Below are 24,700 nucleotides of genomic sequence, written 5' to 3'. Positions count from 1 at the left end.
AAATAAAGTAGGAGGTCAAGGTTTGAGGAAGTTGGCAAGGACCATCAAATCCTCTCCGCCGGACCGGGCCGCTGAGTACTTGGCTTAGCTCCACACAGAAACGTCCTGGCTCTGCCGGGCTCACTGACCTGGGCTCTCCTGTCCTGGGCTCTCCTGTCCTGCCTCCTGTTAAATCTGCTCACTAAACAGTGGTGACTCGAACTCCGTGCATCAGCTAAATGAAAAAGGGGACTCCTCCTTCTATCAGGTACCAGGACACTACATTCACTCACTTAAGCCATGCCGGTTTGCTATAGGTTATACTATATTTCTATATCATGTTATAGAGTAAAATTGTACATCACATATTACATATTTTATCATTTATCATATATTTAACACATAAATATTTTATATATGTAATACACAATTATTTAATTATGTATTAAATATATAGTTAATGAAATACATATTAATTTACACACTTAATTAATAAAACTAAACATTCTCTATGTTTAATACATAAATACATAAATATTAAATGTTATGTATCCCATGTGGCTTATTACATGTTTTATTTTTAGTACAATCATTTGAATCTGTTATTTATCACCCCATTTTCAGACAAGAAAACTGAAGCCCAGCAGGCTTTGATAACTTGTGTCAAGTCCTGCTATTAGGAAGTGACAAACGGAATGCAAACCTACATCTTCCTGAAACTGGAATTGTGCAGCTCTCTGGACAGCTCTCATGCTCAGTCACAACGAGGATGTGACCAGAGGCAGCCTGGACCCCATGGTCTCACCTCCGGCCCCCTCTGCTCCCTGTGCGCCAAGGCTGGCTCAGCCGGGTCCAGCCACCACCATCCATTCCCAGCCTGAGGGTGGTGGCAGCCCTATGGACATACGTGTGTGTGCGTGTGTGTGTGTGTGCGCCTGCTGTCAGGCGTTGTGCTAATTGTAGGCAGTGGCTTTTTTTTTTTTAAATCTGTGTATTTTTATCTGATAATGAGAAATCTTGTGGACATACTTTTAAAGTCCTGGCCTGAAATCATTCAGCAAAGTATGGCTCATCCAGAAATACAATATTACAGAGCCCTTAAAAAGCATGTTTACAAAGTGTTTTTGTGGCCATGGAAATAAATGCTCACATGTAAAGCTAATAATAAAAACAATAACAGACACATATTCATAGCATGAGATCAACAACGCAAAAAAAAATTCATAGAGGAAAAGCCAAATAGGAAGGTCACCTAACGCTAACAGTGGTTATTTCTGGATGATGGGCTTACGGGTGCCTGTTTCTTCTTCTTTTGACTTTTCTGTATTTCACAATCTTTCACAACAGACACGCATCACTTTGCAATGCAGTGTGTGGGGTGGGGGCAGGGAGGGTATTTAGAGCCTGACTTGCCTTGAAAACTGTGTGACGCCCCTTTCCCCGTGCACTTCAAAGCGCCCAGGGCTGGAGTGCGGTTCCCCGTCTGGAAAGCCTGCCAGAGCCTCTCAGCGGGAGCTCCGCACCCCTGCGCGGGCCTATGGTTTGATGTCTCTGCCCTCCTGTTCTCCCTTATCGCCTCACCTGAATTTCCCTGAAGAAGGCACAGGCTGCAGCCTGAATTCAATCTTCCCTCCCCAGCCAGCCCACATCGCTCAGCTCTGCAGCTACCAAACCAGACACCAGGCCTGACTGCTGGGTAAAATGAGCCTTCCCCACAATAGACCTCATCCCTGGGGGCCTCAGAGAACCACCCCCCCAGCCTTGTATGGGCAAGTGTACAACCCTCTCAGAGGACAGGGTCCAGAAAGGCACACAGGAACCCCTGTGCCCCCTCCCTCCTTGTCCATCGCTGTCACCCAGGACCACATATGGGACACTAGCAACTCACTTCTTCCTCCCACAAGCATTTAATCTGTGCTTCCTACAGGGGAAGCTGAGCAACCCCCTGCTTGGAGGAGGTCAAGTTCCACTGGGGGACAGACACATGACAACATATTGGATGAGTGGAGGGATGTGCACCACGTCCAGTGGGGTGGCAGTGGGTGGAACAGACCCTGTGCCTGGGAAAGGCTGCCCAGGAGCAGTTGTATCTGAACCAGATTCCTGAAAGATGAGGAGTGATTGGTTAGAAGAGAGATGGGTCAGCATTTTGTGCAATGCAAATAGTGTGGGCAAAGGAGCTGACACAAAATCAGAGGGTCTGAGATCTCTGGCGGGAAGTAAGATGGTTAAGATGGGAGCTGAAATGGTACCAGCCCCGTCTGCAGTGCCAAGGAGATGGGAGACCCTCCTTTCGGCAAACTGAGTCAGTCTGGTCCGTAAGCGGAGGAGCTATCACGGTGACAGCACAGGAGAAAAAATCGAAGGCAGAAGAGCCACGGGAGTTGCAGTGGATATTTTGTCGGCCCAGCCCCCTAGGACCTTAATGGAAATCTACCATAGAGTAAGAATCACATATTTGTGCTGCCCTGGTCCAGACATGAGCAGTGACATAAACGGGGTACATTTCAGACCCTTTCACAGTCCCAGCTCTGCTGGGGAAACTGACCTGAGCTGGCCAGGGAGTGCCACGCCTGGGAACTTGGCACTGGGAACCAGAGACGCTTAATCTGCTTGGGGGCCCTGGTCTATGACTATGAACCTGAGAGAAGCTGGTGGTGGTCTTATTTGACACCAGATAGAGCATAGGGGGAGCTATTCTGCAATAAATGAAGCAAACAATACAGGAGAAACCGAGGAGAGAGGTCACGATGGAAAGCTGTCTGGGCTCTGCACTGCCCAGCCTCTGGTCCCATTTCTGAGGCCCGACTTTAGCTCTGTCCTTCCTCTGCATTCCATGGAGTTGGAAGGAGAGTCTGATTTTTTTTTTTTTTTTTTTTGGTTAAGGTTGCAAGTTGAATCTCTGTTACTCGTAACCAAAAAGTCCTAATAATGTTTTATTTAAAGTCTTGAGCAGGGTAGTGGAGCTGAAGAGAACAAGGGTTATTTGGGAACTACTTAGATTATGAAGTCAACCAGACAGGCGACTGGCTGATTTGTCAACTAGCCAAGGTCAATTACTTACAGACAGCCCCCCTTGCACACCCTCTAAAAGCATCTATGGGCTTCAAAAAGAGAATGCATTGGCTCTATCTAGAAACCACCCATCTGCAAGCAGATGCCAGGGCAGCTCAGTAAAAACAAGCAGGGCATCCTCTACATAAAAGGACGGACGGTCCTGGTCATCTAGTAAGCACTTGGACCCCTACAGCCACTTAGAGGATGGTTGAGTAACTAGCACTGTAGAACTCTCCAGACTGAGGTTTCTGAGGCCCAGAGCTAAATGGCATCACTACCCTTGTGGGGAAGCAAGCTAATGAGAATTCAGGCACCACCGCTGCCAGGGACAGAGGAAAGACGGCAGGAGCTCCGGGGCAGGATGGAGTCCCATGGCTGGTCTGAAGACATCCAGCCTCCTCCCACTCCTCCTACGTTTGTAAATGTCACTCAGAAGTCATTGATCCCTTCAGTTAGAAACCTCTGTACTCACACTTCATGTGCCAAGTTCAGTAGCTTCATCTTGCAGCTTGGGAAGTTTTCCATCTTAAAAAAAAATCTTGCCCCGATTTTTCATCTGATCCGGATTTCAGTGCAGCAGTATATTGGTTGGCCTCATTTAAGAGAACAAGAAGAGGGCTCAGCCAGGCTTCAGCCTGGCACAATTTATCACGGGCATCTTCTGGAAACAGGCTCCAAACTAAAGTAAAGGGGTAGCTTTCCCAGGTGGATGGAGTTCAGCCAATTCTGACCCAAATTTGCATCCCAGGTACGCTGGGTGAACAGGGAGGACGTGTGCAGCCTGGAGGGCACTGGGAGAAGCCCATTTCTTCTCTGCAAAGCTTGGCCATCGTCCCCAAGTCCCTCGAGCCCCTGGGTTTCTGCCCAGGGTGCAGCCAACTTTGTCCATTTCAGCCAAGACAAAGGCCTCCCTCCACTCACAGAATCAGACCACAGGGTTGCAGCAGACGTTTCTCCTTTAGATACATCCCAAAGATTCAGGTAATATTTAAGCATTAAATGTCCTTCTTCCCTACGATGAAAAGTCTTGCCTCCACTGTTGCAGAATGGAAGAGAAAAAACTTATTTTCTCCCCTCTCTGGTTTCAGAAGGATTAAGCTATGAGGCCAATTCTGCTGGTTTGTACAGAAATTCCCTCCCTGCCTGGGCCCCCAAACCCTTTTCTAATGAATGCCCTGAAGCCATTTCACAGACGCAGCCTCAAAGCTCAGAGCAGACGTGAGACACTGGAGGCGGCCACACAGCTGCCAAGACTGCAGAGTGGGAGGCGGCGCTGTTGACTCCATGAAGGCGGCCTCTGCGACCCACCAAATTGTCCATCTTAGGTCCTCTGTGCGGGGTGTCAAAGCCCCTCGGGGGGGCTGTCAGCTGCAAACAGGCAGGTTCTTTTCATCTCCTCTGACGAAGCCACTGTCCTCTGTGCCTTCACCGAACGTTTACTGAACACTTAGTATGTACCAGATGCCCTCGTCACTCCAACTTTAATGACATTGTTTCTTTTGCCGCTCCAAAGCAGCCAAGAGTTTTCAGGACTCCAGTCTCTTTGCCCTTCAAACACCTCCAGTGAAGAATGCCACACCAGGAACGGGTATACATGGTGAATACCATGTCCAGCTTTGTCCAGAGGCAGCCAAATGGTTGGCTTTGTGGGGTCAGCCAAACGGTTGGCTTTGTGGGGTCAGCCACAACCAGCCACGAAAGAGATGTCGGGGACTGTGGCTGCACCTGGAGATGGACTCAAAGAAAGCTGCCTGCTGGAAGCCCAGCTTCCTCTCCAGCACCAGGGCTGGCTTCTCCTTCTAGAAGCCCAGGAGACCCCAAGAAGATGTACTGCAGCTCCTCTAGCTCACCAGGTGCTACACAGCCTCTCCCTTGCCCACTGCTGGTCCCAGCCCCACACCTGGGAGGCCTACACCTGAAGGGCAGACAGAGCCTGCCAGGGAGAGGGAGGAAAAGGCGCTGAGATCGCTCGCCATCTCCACGGGGTCCTCTCTATCTCTCTGCCTTCCTGCAAGGCACCCCGGGGAGGGGCCAGTCCCTCTCCCTGTGATGCTGGAGCAAAGGACCCCATGGAGCAAGAGCACCACTCGCCCCAGGAACACGAGGCCTGGGAGGGGCAGCCGGCCACCGAGAGCCAGGCTGAGGGAGACGCTGAGCAGGTGACAATGAGACCGGCCTCTCCAGGGCCCCGGAGGAGGCAAATTCTAGGTGGGCTAATCCCACAGAGCCTCTTCAAACAATTTTTTAAATGTATTCAACACGGTAGAATAAGAAAGGAAAACAAATTTTCTGTTATGTTTCCTTCTGTTCCGAAGAAGAGGTTACTTTTACCTAGAGAACGTTACGTAACATTTTAACAAATTCAGAATTGTCTCTCAATTCTCAATTTTTCTGCACCTTTCTCGAAAGCATTAGTTACACTCACAGGAGATGAAGATAACTTACAAGGAAACAGTTACAAAATCTGGTTGAAGATATATTATATATATAGATATAGATATAGATATATAAATATATATATTTCTCTAGCATTTACCTCAGCAAAATATTCCATCATCTGTAGTTCTTGTTCTCTCCTTGGATGTTTGCTTGTCTGTGGGGATGTGCAAGTTTTCTGAACCAGACACCTTCTTGAATTTAAAAATTAGAGAAAAAAAATAACTGCCTTCTTCCTGGTAGTGACGCATTCTTAGGTCTCAGGATTTCAGCCGACACTGCCTGCCAGCTTCAGGGGGCTACCTGCTCCCTGGTCTCAGGCTGAGGAGTGTGGCCTACGGTTGCGGCATTCGGTTTGCGTATGTGCACGGCATAGAACTTACACAGGAGACAGGTCAGTGCTGGAAGACCAAGAGGGCAGGAGAGAGAGATATTCTGGTGTGTGTGTGTGTGTGTGTGTGTGTGTGTGTCTACTGTGTGTAGTGTGTGTGGTATGTGGTGTTCGTGTGTTGTGTGTCGTGTATGTGTATATGGGGGGTATAGTGTGTGGTATGTATGTGGGGTTGTAGAGTGTGTTTAGTGTGTATGGTGTGTGTCCATGTAGTAAGTGTGTGTGTGTGTGTGGTTTGTATGGTGTGTATGTATGTAGCATGTGTGTGATGTGTGTGTAGCATGTATAATGTATATAGTGTGTATGCTGTGTACGGTGTGTGTGTGAGTGTGGTGTGTGTGTAGTGTGTGTGGTGTGTGTGTAGTGTGTATAATGTGTACAGTGTGTGTGGTGTTATGGTGTGTGTGCAGTGTGTGCTGTGAGTAGTACGTAGTGTGTGTGCGTGTGGTGTGGACGGTGTGTATGCAGTGTGTGTCCATCTGGTGTGGACGGTGTGTATGCAGTGTGTGTGCATGTGGTGTGGACGGTGTGGATGCAGTGTGTGCGCGTGTGGTGTGGATGGTGTGGATGCAGTGTGTATGCATGTGGTGTGTGTGGTGTGTGTAGTTTCTCCCCCTGCCCCCCACACCTGTGTGCTCTCTAGTCTGAGAGCAATGGGGCTAACAACCCATCAGGCTGCACGTGGAGAGGTGCTATGTGGCACACCGTATTCCCATCAGCTCCCCTGAGCAAGCAGCCCCTTGTAGCTGGTGTCCTGGGAGCAGTCTGGCCAGCGTGGGTCTCCCTGTCTGGTGGGCACCACTCCTGGTCAGAGACCTCGACTGAGGCTGGGCTCAGAGGACAGTGGGGCAGCCTGTGGAGCGAGGCACCCAGCAAGCCTTCCTGGAGCTCTGAGGGGAGTATGGCGGTGCCCTAGAGGAAAGGTCCCCATTCTCTTGGATCAAGTTTCCACACAGAAGCCTGTGAGTCTTGGTCCCCACGCTTCCATGGGACCGGGGTGTCTCTCAAGGGTAAAGCCAGTTCCACTCTCCTGGGGACACAGGGGAGGGCTGCAGACTACAGACAGACAGCTGTGTCTCAGCTTCTCAGGCTCCAGTGAAGAGCAGCGTGCAATGCACTTCCTGGTTCTGGTCCACCTACCCTCACGGGGGTCCGCACACTATCTCCACTCAACACCCCTTCTGGATCCCAATGCCTGCTGGTCTGTTTTCCCCCACGCACTCCTTTGCGGCAGTGGCCATGAGAGATGAATCCATCCACAAATAGAGAGAGGCAGCGTTCATCACGGTGGCATGTCCTGCAGAGCTCTCAGCCCCAGAGATTTCCCATACCTCTAGGCGAAAGAATGGCCTGTCAGAATACAGAACTGTCTTCCAAGGCCTCTCCACTGAGCTTCATGGAAGGGTAAGAAGAGGTCCTCAGAGGGAGGCCAAGCCTGGGGGCACAGCAGCCTTTCCATGGGATGACCTGCCTTAACCTATCTATAATCTTTCCCTCTCCCAAATTCCGTTCAGCCTGACGGAATGCAACAGAATTCAACGATCAGCCAATCAAGCAGGGTCCTCTGGTATATGACCTGAGCCAGGTCTGTGGTAAGATGGAGCTGAAGGCTGAGGACCAGTGCAGGAAGGAAGCCACCATAGGTGTCCTGGCCACGGAGAGTCCAAGAGCAGGACCTGCCCTTGGGCGGGGGCTGGCCAGCCTTCACCTCGGTCTGTCCTGCAAACCAAATAAGCCTTCGCCCAATGCCCCGGGGAGAGTGTGCAAATAAAGTAGGAGCTGGCAGTCAGGTTCTGGGCGGGAGGGGGGGGCCCGTGTGCAATTACACCACCCCTCTCAGACAAGCGTGATGAAACCCCGGGTGGACGGGCCACCCTACCACTGAGACCATCAGGATTGAAAACCCTCCCCACACTGAGGAGCTGATTACAGAGAACTGAGTCTAGAGGCAGAGAAGGCTGGGCTCGGGCTAAAAACATTTGATAAAATGGCAGTGGCAGAATAGAGGTTGTGGGAATATGGATCTTCACTATGAAGGTATTTCATCATTGCCATATGTTAGAAAATTGCTATAATAATATGTTGGGAGGGTGGGGGGACACTTTCTCCTGCAGAGGACAGGGGAATATAGGGTGACAGTAGCTCATATGAAAATCCGTGAGTCCCCAGCCCCTGCTCTATGGCTCCCACCACCAACCCACCAGCTCCTGGTCCTCAGAGCCCCTCCCTGCAAGCTTAGCTGTCTAATGGGTGCAGTTTTCTCCCTCCCAGCCCTGTGATTCCACAGCCACCATGGTAACTAGACTCTTGCAAGACTATCACATATTCTGAAATTGTGTCCCTGATTTTGTCATTAAAATGTTATTCTTTATGTTAAGTGATGAAGATAACAGATAGTCTTTTTTTTTAATGCTTATATTTGGTAAAAATAAAAGGTTGGGTTGGTCTCTAAAATTCTTTTTAGAAATAGAACTGACCTGTGAAAACCAGATCTGGGGACTTCAAATGCAGGGGAGCGTGTAGACTTGGATTCCGACAGGCATGGCCAGAACCCCAGGTTCACTGCCCACTGGCTGCTAGCTTATTCACTTCCAGGGAGCAGTGGGGAGGCCTTGGTTTCCATGCCCTCCGAAGCATAAAACTTAACTGGATCTTGATTTTTTAAAAAAAGGCAAAAAAAGACATTTTGGGAAAACGGGACATTTGAGTATAAACTGGGTTTTAAATTATATTGGGGTATTATTAATTTTCTCAGGTGTAAAAGTAGTATAGTGGCTCCGTGGGAGAAGTTTCTTATTTTTAGGAGATATACGCTGAAGTACTTAGAGGTGAATATTAATGATGCCTGCAATTTCCTGTGAGATGGTTCAGAGGGGAGAAAAAGAAAGCAAGAAGCAAATTCAGCAAAATGTTAAAAATTGTTGAACCCAGATGAGAGATACATAGATCTTCACTATACTATGCTCTTAAATGCTCTATCGTTTAAACGTTGGCATAATAAAAATTAGGAGGGAAGGCTTTAAAAACACCCCATTTGCTGATTTTGGGGGCAGATTAAGTAAAACGATATACCAGAGAAATTCTTGTCTGAGAACAAGGAACAGAAGGGCAAACCTGCGACCCAGCCAGTCACCACTCTCAGGACTCAGGAGCTCCGTCCTTCGCCCACCAAAACAAGATGGCAGCAGAAGAAGGCCTTGGCAAAATCCTGCCCAAGAGATTTATCTCCCTTTAGGATACTCTTAATTTTCATCCCCACCGGTAAGCTCACAAATGTGTTTCTGGGATCCCAAGGTATATACATTTTATGTATCTCTGGCGCTGGTTACATGGCCAAGAAGTCCAAGAAATAACAAAGGACTTCTAAACCAATTATGAGAGAGGCAGACAGGCAGAGAAGAGGAAGAGGGAGAAGAGGAAGAGGAGGAGGAGGAGGAGGAGGAGGAGGAAAGGGGGAAGAAGGAAAGAAAAGCCCCTGAGTAGATCCCGGGTCATTGGTCACTGGGAGGTTTTCTGAAGCCTGGATAATCAGACCAGGGGCAGAATAAAAAATGTCTGCTCCCTTAGCTTCACTACCAACTTTGTTTATTGCTAATCCTTCTTGCTAATGCTCTTAAGTCTCAGCATATGTTTCTACCTTTATGAAACCCTATACATCCTCTTTTAGAATGATCTATTTGTGGTCCTTGACCATTCATTGAGCTGAGTGCATGCCCAGGTCTGGAATCAATACATCAGATGGATGACAGACTGACCTCCAGATGGCCAGAGGTGGGGGTGACCCTGGGCCTCAGGGAGATCTGAGGGTCCCAAGTGGGAACCAGGCAGGTGGTGAAGACGGTGTATTTCTTGCCATCTGATGCTCTGGTCCATCCCAAAATAGGAAAGCTCTGATCTTAAACCCAACTTGGCAAAACTGAGGAGAGGATCAAGGGAGAGCAGTCCCAGAGCACTTGTGACACCTGCTGTCATCAGAGGTCCTTAAAAGGGTCCTTTGTACCCAAGAGGAGAGGGAAGCTAAGCCCAGTGGTGGGCTCCTGCAGCAGTCTCTAGCTAAAGACCAGGAAGTAAGCATGAGGACCAAACTGCCTTGGCCAGAGCCTCTGGCAACAGCCCATGACTCCCCTCTAGACTGATATTAAGTTTCTTGTTCTTGGTCTAAGACCAAAGCCAAGAACCACTCCAAAGGGACCTACCAATGGAAGTAAAGAGTAAAAATTCCCACTGAGATGGTGGAAGCATAGTTCCCTGGATCCTGGACTCTTCCATAAACTCTGAGAGGGGTCTGAGAGCCCATGTCATTTCCCTTATATTCTCAGCCAGCATACAGGTAGAGGTCTCTGAGCAAATTAAGTCTGATTTAGAGAAATAAAGGAACATGGTATGTCACATACTCTGTTGCTGTGGACTAACTGTCATGACAGGTCAAAACTCCCTGGCTGAATGCTTACAGCTCTCCATGATCAGATCCCGACCTGCATTTCTAGTCTAACCTACCCCTCCACTGCTAACATCTATCACATACCATGTTTAAACATACCCTGTGTTTTCTCACGCTTTTTTTGTCTTTACAAATTCATTTCCCCTACAAGGAATGTACTTCATCCCTTTACCATCTGTTGAAATTCTCCCCAGTCTTCAAACTCATAGGGTACCTATTTTAAGACACACAACTGGATCTTATATCCAGACAGAAGTGATCTCTCCCTTGTTTGTATCGTACCCACATCTACGTTTGCTTCTACCCCTGTGGCATTTATCATGGTCTGTCTCAGTATAGAGAACTGCACACTTGTCGCCATTTCCCTACCAGATTGAAAACTCCTTGAGGAAAGTATTAGCATGTATTTTATTCTATATGAACTGTCAGTGCCTAGGGCAGTGTCCTGCACAACACAGATTCATAGTAAATCTTGTCCAATGCATTAATGAATGGTTCAGTGAGTGAACAAATAGAAGTTGGGTGGATGCATGGATGGATAGGATGGTCTGACAGTCCTATATATGAGGCAAAAATGGAGCTTAGCTTTACATGGCCCTAACTTAGTGTCCAAAAGACCTCCCTATGCAAGTGTGAAGCCCAGGACTGGGAATACCTTACGTCTGATGATGGGGCCGCAGGGTAGGGGGGGTACCAAACAAATATTTCTGCTCTTTGAGTTTGAGAAGACATGGGTTCGACTTCATTTCTCAGTTCCTATGTAGATGGGCCTCTGATTTTTTGCCCAGGAAGGCTGGGTGAAGATAAAACTTCCTTCCTACAAGAGGGACAAATAAGGCATGGGGACCCAGGTAGCCACACTGTCAGTCCTTTAGCCACTGTCCTGCACCCAGAGGAAAGGGAACCTGGAACACAAGCCACAATTTAAGTGGCTTTCTTGCGGAATGTGGTCTTTCTGCACAGCCCGTGATGTGATGCCACCAAATTCATTGAGTCTCTAGCAAGGAAAGGTAGCAGAGAAATTTATCAGATTTCATCTTGGAAATTCCACAAAGCCCCTGGAGCTGGGCATCCCCCGGGCTCGTAGCATTATTGCTTTAATGAAAAACATATCAAGAGCAGTATCATTGTGTGTCATATGGTTCTATTCAACTTCAGCGGAGGGAGGGGAGGTAAAGGGGAGGGAGGAAGATAACTGAGCCAGAGAGAGGAGGCTGAGAGAAGAGATGGAAGAGGAGGGAAGGGACAGAAAAGAAGACGGCCTCAAACCAAGGAACAGAGGAGGAAGAACTCACCTCTCAGACCTGCCAGGCATGTTTAGGGATGGAGGGGTAAGATCTATGATTCTTCATCTGACTCTTCCAGAGCAAGGTTAGTATGCTTTGGATGGGATCACAGGTGGGAACTATTTATTCAATAAACGTATTATTTTTATTCAATAATTCAGGTGGTAATCGAGATGAGGAAGAAACTCACTTCTGCTGAGTGTGCAACTGTACTGTGCCACTGACTCACTGAATTCTCAGGACCTTGTGAAGTAGGTACTACATTCCTGTTTATGGGTGAGGAAGTGGGACTTGATGAGGCCAGCTGACTGATCCAGGGTCCTCCAGCCAGTAAGCAGCAGTATCAGAATCCACCTTCATTCTATTCCACCCCAAACACCACACTGACAAACCAGTGCCGCCTCCACAGCTCATTATGTCCTAACTCACAAAGTAGACTTGATGTGTATTGCCTTTTAAGACGCAAACTTTGCAGATTTTTATATTAAAAATAAGAACGATATTTTGAAACTATTAAATGATATCACATTCAGAAAATAGAGGTGCAAGTCTTGCCCAAGTCCAAGGATCCTGATGACCCAGATAATGACAACAGAAAACAGGAACCAAAATCTCACTTTGTTATTGGCAGGGACAGTGCCAAGAGCCCACAGAGTAGAGATTTAATAAATTTAGTTCCAACATTTGGCTTAAGATTGAGCCCAAGACAGTCCTTCAGTTCTATTCTATGTCACAAAACAAATCTTATTACCTTATCATTGTCTGGTCACCATGTGGAGCGATGATGAGGATCCTCCAGCAGTAGTCAGTGATTTGAAAGAGGGTTACCTGAAAATGCCAAAGCGGATTTTCCCACTCCATGTATAACCCCGTGACCATCAATGAATAATGACCCTGCCCCCTAGTAAACCAGGCAAAATCAATGTCTTCCTTCTTCCTCCCTCAAAGAAAACCTAAGAAGGTTGTGAGTAGAGAGAAAGCCTTGGCACGTGGGAAGGTAACAGCATGTTTCCGACCCCACTTTACTATTCAGCTATTTTAATAGCATGAAAAATGGACCCAAAGACACATGGCACATGTATAAATGGGAATGGCCCCCAGAGAGGCAACAAGGGGCGGTTTTGGTAGGAAAAAACTGGCAATGTGAAACAAATAGTGCGTCTGTATAGGGGTAGAAAGGGGTTCATCCTATTTATCCTATCCCTGAGGGAGGCATAAGTTCACCTCCCTTGGGTGAAAACAAGGGGCAAAAGATAGATTGAGGCAGCCAACCTATCATCATCATGAATAACCTAGACTCACTAGGGTTACCAGTAGCATGAGCCCTCCTGCTCCCAGGACAGAGCTTCTTTGTGTAGTAGAACTGACAGGTGGGACAATTAGATTCAGAAACACTCAGTGACCTGTGACGCACCCAGCAGGAAAAAACAGACAGGAAGTGCCCAAGAGTTTTCAGTATCTCAGGTCCAGTGAACTCCTTCTCCTTTATCCTCAAATCAAACTTGTCCACATACATAATGGAGTCATTATACTCTCCACAATCTCCTCTCAAATTGCACACCAGTTCCTGTCACTCTTGCGATGGCCAGAAAATTAAAAACCCAGCCTCTGTTTGTGTGTATTGTGGGGAAAAGCAAAAGATTATGTCGTTATGATCATACATTTAGAAAGACACTTGCAACAGGTATTGGGAAGCAAGTGAAATCCCAGGTGAAAACCTGGGATTTTCAGCATAAGAGAAAGGAGACAGATATCAAATTGATATGGTTAAGTAGAAATTCAACAATCGTGAATTAGAACTGGAAGTAGCAATATGAATCCATGATGCATTTTATTTAAAAACAAATACGCATTTCCTAGCTATGTTTACTAAAAAGGTCTAGAAACAATAACCAACCCAACAGCAATGAGCATTCCTAGCATTCACATGGTGGTCTCCAAATCCCATGAAAGGGAGCCAGAATTGCAAGGGAGAAATGTGGACTCCAGATCATGACATGAACAAGATGAGTCTGTTACATCTTGTAAAACTAGAAAGTAAGAAAGCGATCAGGACTTCCCTGGTGATCCAGTGGTTAAGTCTCCGCACTTCCAACGCAGCGGGCACAGGTTCCATCCCTGGTTGGGGAACTAAGACCCCACATGCTGCATGGCACGGCAAAAAAAAAAAAAAAATGAAAGCGATCAGTCACGTCCACAGGACTCAGAGCCAGTTTGAACAGACTGATCTTCCAGGCAAAGAAGGAACAATCTGGGCATCAATAAGGATAAAAGCTATGATGGACTGACACATATTAGATACATTTCAATCCATAAGTTCCATAATGATGCTCAACAGAAGGAAAAAAATCTACACTGGACACCTTTGGAGAATGTTCTGGAATCAGCTATTTTGAAACCTTATAAGTAAAGGGGAAGAATTAAGCCTATTTCTCTTTCCTATACAACCAGATTTCCAGGTAATCCAACAGCCAATGAAGCGAAGTTTTTCTTTGTAAATGTTTTCCAACTTATAAATGAAGAAAAATGATAAAAATAGAATGACACTGTGTTGCTATTTCTAATGAATTAACAATCCTAAGCTGATCCTCATGGCTGCTAATCATGAAAATGAACAACCAGACACTCCATGACTCCTAATGGAAGTCACAACACCACCTAGGAAGTAGGTGGTACCAACAAATCTCCCCTGAATCTGGGGACGCCACTAGATCTATCTGCAGGCAATGCAAGAGACAAGGAACATGTAATCAATCCTGAGGACGCTACCAACCAAACTGACTGGGGGAAACTTTACAGGAGAGACACCAACAACAAAATAGAGAGGCTTAAAAGACACTAACCTCAAAATGTGGACCTTATTTGGATCCTCATTCAAACAACCTATTTAAAAGTTTACTATTTATCAATATTAAACAGGGAAGTTTAAACACTGACTGGATATTGATGTTGAAAGAATTATTATTAAATTCTTAGATGTAATAACTATGTTTGGGTTATTTTGTTAATGTCCACATCACTTGTAAGGGATGTCCTTCAAAAGAATTCAGAAAAAGAAGAAACAAGGTTGGCCATGGTTGGTAATTATAAAAGCTAAGTGATGAATCTACCGAGAATATGAGTTTCTCTTCTCCACTTTTGTGTAATTATTAAATTGTTCATAACAACAAGTTTTAAAAAATGAAAAGATAGTTTCTTCCACTTTTTCATGCCTGTCTTGCTTACTATATCGTTGACCTAAGTATATTTTTCTGATTCAGCTAAATTAGTACATTCTAATTCTACGCCTAAAAAAAAGGATAATACACAAAATATTTCTAAACACAAATATCTGATAAGATAAATTTCCCAATCATATTACCTAACCTAGAAATGTCTTATTTAATTTTCTTACTTAAATTTCTTTTTTGATTAGCATCTCTCATCACCTCCTTCCCAACACCTTCTGCAGGTGTCTTTCTAAACATGTGATCTAAACATAAAAGGAACCAACTGCTGAATAGCTCCCCAACTCATCTCCAGTCAATATCCCCAATATAGAGTCACTACAACTAGAAGTTTATCAGTGCTTCACTAAATAAAAGTGATGGATAATCACCAGTCAGAAATAGGGGGAAGAGGAGCTGGTGGCAGTATATGGCCTTTGCTCTCCAGCTGACCTGTCTCTACACTATGTTCCTTGGGCGGATTATTTCATCTCAGTAACCCCTTCATAGAGTTTTCATAGAGAATGAGATAATGCATATAAATATTAAAAAGAGGTCCAGGGACTTCACTGGTAGCTCAGTGGTTAAGAATCCGCCTGCCAATGCAGGGGACCCAGGTTCGAGCCCCAGTCTGGGAAGATTCCCCATGCCGCGGAGCAGCTAAGCCTGTGCACCACAACTACTGAGCCTGCGCTCTGGAGCCCACATGCCACAACTACGGAGCCCACGTGCCACAACTACTGAGCCCACGTGCCACAACTACTGAGCCTGCACTCTAGAGCCCGCGAGCCACAACTACTGAGCCCACGTGCCATAACTACTGAAGCCCACGTGCCTAGATCCTGTGCTCCACAATGAGAAGCCACCACAATGAGAAGACTGCGCACCACAACGAAGGGTAGCCCCCACTTGCTGCAACTAGAGAAAGCCCGCATGCAGCAACGAAGACCCAATGCAGCCAAAAATCAATCTATCAATCAACTTATTAAGAAAAAATAAAAATAAGAAATAAAAAGAGGTCCAGACACAGAAAAAGTGCCCAAAGTAGGCAAGATTCTTTCCCACTGAAAATGGAGGCCAAAAAAGACAATGAGAACCCCAATGGTAGTTAAAAAGAGGGCCCAGAGGAGTCAAAGGAGCCCAGAGACAGTTTTCGAGGTGCAGGTACAATGGCCAGGGTGACAGAAGAAGGCTATTTGGGATACAGTCAAGTACTGACTACAGGAAATCTTAGTGGACCCACAAAGTAGGTCACCAGGTCCCAGGAGATGGGGAGGCCACTGTGAGATGGTGTCCACATGGGGAACATAGGGCCACTGTTCATTCCTGATCTGCTGTCTCCACACACCTGCCCCCCACCTTATACCTGCCAGCTGGCACCCACCCCATGCTGCTCAGCTCCGGGCCAGCTCAGCCTCTCCAGTGTGGCCCATCCTTTGGTCTTCCACCCCGTGTCACTTGTAGACTCCAACGGGTAGTTTTCCCTGGCACAACTTCTTTGTGCCAATAATCTTATCCATGGGTCTCAGGCAAGGAATAAAAGGCTTAGATATATTCAAATGATCCATGAAATCAGATTTTGAGGATCAAAAGCTACAGGCCTGTGCCATCCACACTGAGTAGGGGTCCTTGCCACACATGCACAAATGGGATTCCCAGTCCAGACAGCTCCCTCCTCCCTCAGCAGGAGCCCCTCCCCTGCCTTAGGACCTATTTGAATGAATTGGCACCCAAGTTTCTAGGCAAAAGAGGCAAGTAGAGATAAATGAAGGTTGGCTTGATGTCTTTTTGTAACTAACCCTGAAGGGACAAAGTGACCACAAGCAAAAGCTGAGAGTTCCTTTAATGAGCACCCATGAGGTTCCAGACACAGGCTGGGCTGCCTGAGGCCCAGGTGGAAAGGTGGCATAGAATGTGGGCTCCATTTCTTCCTGACACATGACCCACCTTGATTCAGGAAGGGTGAGGCATAGGCAACACTGTGGAGCCCTATCTGAAGAGCACTCAGAGACAAAGGCCAGGGAGGAGAGGCAGCGGTGAGGGGCTTCACTCGAGCGATAGCAGGAAAGGACCCAGCAAGGAGACCAGAGCAGAAGAAAATGAGAGGACAGGTTGTAATCCCATCTGACATTCCCCCAGGGACCCCAAGATCTCTAAGCACAATTGGGAGGCTGAGATCCTGCCTTTGCCGTGTAAGTAATCAGCCACCAGCATTCAGACTAGTAATACTGCCGCTATCTTTTTGTACTTACGTGCTGACGGTCCCAGGGCACTCAAATCACACACACATGTGGCCTGAACACCTGTGCAGGGAGATTCAAAGAAAGGGGGTCTTGTCTCAGGCACTTAGGACACAGCTCCTTTCAGGAAGGACAGGGTTTATATTTGACCAGGAAGACCAGCTCTAACCATACACAATAGCCCACCATCTAAGGCACAATGAATACCACAGAAAGCAAGAAATTTGAAATTCAGAAACATTGAAGGTCAGTGTGTGCTGAGAGCACCGAGAAAGCGTCTCAAAAAAACTGTGTTTGCTCTTTCCCTGAATATTTATTTATGGAGCAGCTCCCAGGAGCGTGCCAGGCATTGCTCCCATCTCTGGGGACCAGAGAGAAGTCAGGGTTGCCCTCAAGAGGCTCAGAGCCTTGCAGGGTAGCGGGCTGCAGGCGCTGTGACAATCTCTCTGCGGGTCCATAAGGGAGGGAGCTGTGGGAGCACAGAAGGGGACTACTCATGCCACCCAGGCGGGAGGGAGGCACGAAGCCTTCCCAAGGCGACGACTGCTCCAAGCTTAAAGCAAAGGAGGAGGGCTAGTCCAGGCAGGGAGACAGAAGCAGCAAAGCCCCTGAGCTGTGATGGTTTGTCCATGGAAGGTCTGTGGGATAGGAAGTAAAGTGGGGAGCCAGAGCCCAAGGGTCTTTGAGCCCTGATAAGGCAGAAAGTATCAGAAATGCCAGTGGGACTCGTGGCTCTGGGGAAAAGAGAGAGTGAATGAGGTTCATCAGTCAGAGAAGGGAACCAAAGCATCAGGGGTGAGAAGGCTCATCCTGGCAGCCTCCTCCCGGCTATCGCCTTCTCCTGGGCTCCTTCTCCTCCTCTGTTAAGCAGGAGAAACCCTGCCCCTCCCCCTCCTCACCCCAGATACAAGGACCCAGTGAACTGTGGTCTGTAGAGTCCTGAGACTAGTTCCAAGCGCCGTACAAGTGCTGGAGCAGCTCTGCTGTGAGCTCCCAGAGCCAACCCGGTACGTCCCAGACAGCGTCACACAGACAAACAACGAACCCGCTTAATAACCATGCGCTCAGAATTGTATCCAAGGGTGCCCGGCTCCTGTTTTCTAGGTAGAAACCAAGTCTAGCTGATTTATTTTAAGTGAGAGTTACACAAGTCATCACCAAGTATGGAAGCTTTAAGAATTAATGAAAGGGAAAAATTGTGAATGTGCCCAAACCACCATCCAAATGAAGCTTTGTCCTTGAACAATCATAATTTAGGATTGTCATCTGTGGGCCTGGTAATGAAAAGGAGACTTTATCCAATCCCTTCTCCTAAATACTAAAAATTGATTTTTGACCAAGGCCAATCTATTGTTCTGGATCATTAACTCCTGAGAATAAATCATTTCTCGATGCAGTAAAACTGGTTTCTGGGGGTTTGCTGTTTTAGGCGGCTGGTAATGCAGAACTGAGAGATTCTTTCAGCCTGAAGCAGCTCTGGGGAGGACAAAGGGGCCTCCCTTTTCTGATTCTACGGGCTTCCTTTCAGGCATCTGAATTCCAGCTAGATCTGCGTGCTTTCAAAACAATCCCATTTTAGCCTTCTCGTCGGGAGGCCTGAATTCCAGCTTTTCCTTCAGGAATGCCCTCTGCCCATCTGCACGCTGGGTCACATCAGCAGCTGCTGACCCATGGGGCCCTGGTTGGACCAACCTGACTTGGACAGCGGAGCAGGAGAAAGTGGGTGTCCCCCAAGGCCGAGATCCGTGGCGCTCATTCAGAATCCAAATGAGCCATAAGCAAACTTCATTATTATCAGTAAGAAGCAGGAACTGTAAGACATTCAGGAAAAAATACATTCTTCTCCCTCAGGAGCGAGCACACAGTGATATTCGCCTGATTCTTATTCTGGGTGACAAAGGTGTCTCTTCCCAGCACGGGGACAGGAAGCTAGCACTTTTCAAAGGATCAGTAAGTGACAGATGTAGTTCCAGGACCAGCAGCACTTATGGCTTCCCCTCAGCAGCCCGAGCTCCTCCTCTGTTCTCAGCCCACCCTCCTGCCCCTGCCCATCAGGCCAAGGAGTGGGGGGTGTGGGGTACTGTGTTCAGGCCTCAGGCAGGAGCTTCCCCAAACCCTGCATCCTTGTCACCACAGGGGAGCGGATCGCCCTTGCATCTCACCCTCCTCTTCCCACCCAAAGGGCGGAACAACCCACATTTCCTACGCCTTAGACCTCTGAGTCTCCTGGTCCAGCCTTAGAGTCAGATTCGACGCACAGAGAAAAACTGCTTTATCCTAAGGGAAGTCACCGGAGGAGGCATTTAAAAAACACTACCCTCTTTTCATTTAAATTGTCTTGAGTCATGTTCTTTTACTTGTAATGATTCTTAATGAGTATAGGACAAGAAATTCCTGTTTGAATCTTTCCAAGGACAGCTTTTGGGGCCTCAGCCTTCTGAAAACACAAGGATTACGGGGGTGGGGGAGGATTAAGGGGAGTGGAGGGAGGGGTTCAACCTTTGATTCCATCTGTCCAGTGACCTCCAGGGCAGAGGGGTCCCTAAACACGGAAAGGAGGGCCTCTGGGCTGGCCTGCTGCTCAAGCCCCTTCTCAGGTGAGTAGAAAAGTCAGGGGACCTGGCCCTCTGGGGTTGGCTGCACTTTGACACGTGAGCCTCTTTGCACTTCCTGCACCCTGATCCCTGGAGGGCAGGGTCTGTCCTAGATGTCAGGTGCCAGACCGAGACTGACACCCTTCCCACCTGCCCAGTCCTCCCTGTCTAGCTTTGACCCTGCTCCTCGTGAGCCAAGCCACTCGTTGTCACAGACTCTGCAGAGATCACAGCACTGGGCACCCCGTCCCTCCACGGCTGGGAGGAGAGCACCACCCGGCCAAGCAAGGCCTGAACCACCCACAGTGAGAACTGGCTCTTTAGATACTGTCATTAGAAAGCTCAGCCCTCCCACCACCTGGATCAGGACTCTCCTGCTGCCAGCCCCAGCTCACTGCCCAGGCCTGCTCACGCCACCCCCGGCTCTAGGGCTTCCTGTGGCCATGCCATCCCTGGTCACCAAGGCCTCAGCAAGCTCACATTGTCAGGATGCAGTGCTCCTGATTACCCTTAGATCCACATAAGTATCACTCCCCAACAGATCTAAAAGGACACCACCAAAAGCTTCTTGCCTCCATCTTCTTGCCTTCATTCTGGCCTCAGCTATTTGTGGCTTGAGAACCCAGGAAGCAGGGTCCTCAGGTCCATCGGCACCGCTGCCCACCCCCAGCCGTCAGTCTCCCCCTGCAGGGGCTCTGCGCTTCCTCTTGGTGGAATCACTGTGGCTGGGTAGGTAGAATCCACTTCTGCAAATCCCAGAGGCTTGCGCTGGGGGGAGGGGAGAGGAGGGACACTGAATGAGCAGGGGTGCCCATCTAGGACAGCAGGGAGGGAGCTGCAGCTGTGGGAACACTGGGCTCCTGCACATTTGCTCCCTCGAGGCAAGCAGGGTCTGAGGCTAACTTCCCTGCAGACGCATCTCCGCATCTCCATCTGGGATTGGAGTCTTTGATTGAGTTTAATATCTGGATTCAAAAATGCGTTACCATTTATAAAGTCATCTTTAATAATTTCATATCATAATCTTCAAAATTTAATAAGCCCTCCTGAGATAATTAATAAAAACATGACCTAACTTAAATGTAAAATGTAGTGGTAGAATATCTTCAGATATTAAAAGGCTGTTCCCAGGCATCCAGTCCTGTGATCCTCTTCCCACCTTTCTGGGAACCTTGGCTTTTTCCCAGCACTGCCCTCAGGGGGAGGAGGAGGGAGAGATTCAGGCCAGAACAAAGAGTTAAATTCTCACCTTTGAGCTCAATTCCAAGAGCTGGGTGCTTAAAAGGGAACTGATTCTCCTTTGAATTTCAAAGGATGTATTTGACTTGGATAATGTGGAACCACAGCTCTGAGAATGCAGCCTGGAGTTAAAGTCCCAGAGTGGAGGAGGTGAATGTGGGGAAGGAAACAGGAAAAGACAAAGAACCATCTCCCTGCTGAGATGGGGCTGGGGGTCATCAACAGGATGGAAGTGGTGACACCAAGAATGGGACATTGCCTGCGTCCCTTTGAAGGGACTGAAAGAGCTGAGTTTTGTGGAGGGGAACCTGAAAGCAGAGGGTGGGAGGCTGCCCCACTTCCTGCTGAAATTCTGGAATATTATCACCTAGATGCTTTACAGCAATGTGGGACCCCCTAGAGAATAGAGCTGGTGGCACAGCATGTTTAGGTAACATATTTGTCAAGATTCTTGGTTTAAAACAAAGAAACCAATTCTGGCTAAATAATCAGAAAAGACATTTATCAGCCGGGTATCAGAGCATCCCCAGAATGGACATAAGGGATATGGAACATGCAGCCTTGGTTGGGCAGTGGAGACCTCTGGCCTTTGGCCTCTGCCCTTGCAGATGCCACGGCTGAGTGTCTGAAGCTGGTGCAACTTATGCTCTCTGCTGGCTGCATGCAGCTGGCCCGTGTCCTTCCGTAGAGGACGCCATCATTCTTGCCCTGCTGACCCTCTGAGACTCAGCCATGCCCACCCTTGTCCCCAGCCCACTCCTCACTCACTGGGAGGACCATGCCTCACCCCACAGTGACCTCTGGCAGGCACACTGTCTCAGAATCCCTGGATAATGTCTGCATCCCTCTCCAAGAGGTACAGAAATCGTTGTGGATTTTCTCTAGGCTCTTCGAGAGATGAGACAGGCTGGGGTAGGTGGGCAGAGGCTGACTCAGGCCCTCTCTGGTTCCAGAAAGTATTTCTCACTTTGGCTTTCCAAAATCCAAACATCTTTCCTATGTGGAGGAATCCCAAGACAGAAAGGAAGCAGCAACACCTCTGAAGCCATGGAGTGGGAGAACAGGCGGCAGATACTCCCTCTCCCCACCTGCCAACCCATGGGGTAGACATGTGACCTGAGTATGGCCAATCGGGTGCTACCACCAGGTCTTGGCTCCTGAGTGATGCAAGAGCTCAGGGTCAGGTAGCTGGTTTCCATGGTGGCAAAGATGGGATGAAGTCCAGCAGTCTGGGGGTAGCAATGCCTGTGGTCAGGTGAATAGGGCTCAGCTGTCAGCCGTCCCTGTCTATGAAGACACAGCCCCGCGATGGTGTCTTGCTGCACCCTGCTGTACCCTTCTCAGTACTTGCCTGAGCCCTGTCCTGCAGCCTTGCTCCAAAGCCAGGACAACACAGAAACATACACTAAGAACTTATTTCTCCCCAGAGGTGAGGACAGGAGGAGGGCAAAGGGTCAGTTCTGAATTTGGCTGAGTATTTAACCAAATCTACAATGTCTTAAACCAGAAGAAACTGCATTACTAAGATTAAAGTTAGTTGGTTGGTATGTGGTGAGAGGGATGGTCCTGCCTTCATTGAAAATGAGGTCTCCTGAGCATGTTCAGTTCAGTGATACAAACAATGAGATTGTTTTATGTCTGATGTAGATAGTGAGATTAAGTGTAAAGAGCCTCCAAGCAGTGATCTAGAAAGAAACCACTGCATATCTGGTCACAGTGGGTGGCCATGAGTGGGTCCAGGGGGAACAGGAACTCAGCCATGGGAGGGGACTGACCCACAGGCCTGGAGCCCTGACACAGGAGCAGAAGGCATCCCTTGCTGCTGACGGGCAACTGTCTCCCTTGGAAGACTTGGGGCATGGAGCCAGACCAACACCTCTCTATGTTCTTGAGCTTTCCTGTCTTTTCTAACACCCTTGGAGTTTTCCCTTTTACCCAGAATTGCACTCTCTTCCCTGCCCTTGGATGATGCTGCCTTTGGCACTGTGCCCTTGGACCACCGTCCTTAGCACCCTGTACCACACCACTGCTGTACCCACCACCAACCCAGGGGCCAGGCATCTGCCCTGAAATGTGGGTCTCGCCTGCCTGGAGACTTGGTCAGACATGGGGACACCATCTCAGGAGTGATAAAGGCAAGGAATGGAGCCAATGAAGGAAAGACCACAGGACAATGACAGGAGCCCCCATAGAGCCCAATGGGTGTCTTTGACTCAGGAAAGAGTGGGGGAACCTGGAAGTAGAAGAAAAGAGGGCCAAATGGCCTCCATGGACCCCTCACTAGACTCCCCACTCACCAGCAGACAGGGAAAGGGGAGGTGGGGCTGTGAACCAGATACCCTTCTACTTGAGAGATACATTTCTTGATGGTTCAGCAGAAGATGTGGCTCAGAAAGAAAGACAACTGGACCGTCTAGCTAGAACTCAGGGGTGGAGATGATTTCAGTAACTCTTAAGTGATGTTCCCGAATCCCCAGGTGAACAGCACACGTCTGAGGACGAGGAGAGAGGGCAGGACAACAGTGTTCTCCCCACTCACAACCATACCCGACAGCCTGCTCCTCACTCCTGGGCAGACACCAGCAGCTGAAGGTGACAAGTGCAGTCCCTCTAACCGCCCCACTGGAGCCTACGACTGCCCTTCCATCATAAAGGAGCAAATCCTACTGTTGAGTGACAGTCTCCCCATTGCCTGAGAATTAGTGGTTAGGGCCCCCACTAAAAACACATCCTAGGGCTTCCCTGGTGGCGCAGTGGTTGAGAATCTGCCTGCCAATGCAGGGGACATGGGTTCGAACCCTGGCCTGGGAGGATTCCACATGCCGCGGAGAAACTAGGCCCGTGAGCCACAACTACTGAGCCTGCGCGTCTGGAGCCTGTGCTCTGCAACAAGAGAGTCCGCGATAGTGAGAGGCATGCGCACCACGATGAAGAGTGGCCCCCGCTTGCCGCAACTAGACAAAGCCCTCGCACAGAAACGAAGACCCAACACAGCAAAAATAAATAAATTAATAAACTCCTACCCCCAACATCTTCTTTAAAAAAAAAAACACATCCTAGTTTCCAAGGAGGTGAGACGTCAATCGAGGCTGAGATTGAAGGTGTAAATTTGGATTAAATTTTAATAGCCAAAAGAGACCTGAAAGTTACAGAATCTTACCAAGATACTGTGAAAGATGGGAAAGAGATTCAACAGGGTGTGGATAAAAAAAAATGACTGGGGAAAAATAAAACTGCTCATGTTTACACCCCTCTGGGTTGAGAATCCTCAACCAGCCAGTTACAGGGAGACTTCAGGTCAGTCACCCACCCTCTGAAGCTCCAGACAATCTGGTAGAGAGAATTTGCTCCCATGTCATCATTTTCTTAGGAAACTGAAACCATATACACCTGGCCTTTCTTTTCCCATCTTCTGTGAAGGAGCAGGAGATGGAAAGAGGTGAGAAGAGGAAGAGAAGTCACATGATGTTGGGTTTAGTGCTTCCCATACATTATTTTCCTTATCCAGGCAACCCATTCAACAGGTAGCAAAACTGAGCCTCCAGGAAGTGAAGCAACGAGCCCAAGTGATCTTACATTTACAGCCAGGTGTGTCTGATGCAAGTCACACTCCTTCCTCTATGTGACAAATAGTATGAGATGACACCGTCCCTGCCTAAAAACAAACCATTTTTGTCTTCCTCTTATTTTCCCCAATTCATACCACTCTGCACAGGCCTCTTCCCCCTGCCCCCTCCCCCAGGGCCTGGCTTTGTCATCATTAGCGATGCGTTTCCTGATATTTTCCTGGATATTGGGAATCACGCCAAACATCTGACCCCCCACCCCGCC

The sequence above is a fragment of the Mesoplodon mirus genome (genome assembly GCF_964341445.2).
Source record: "Mesoplodon mirus genome assembly, chromosome: 2".
Taxonomy (NCBI): Eukaryota; Metazoa; Chordata; class Mammalia; order Artiodactyla; family Ziphiidae; genus Mesoplodon; species Mesoplodon mirus.
Note: the sequence above shows the minus strand (reverse complement) of the source record.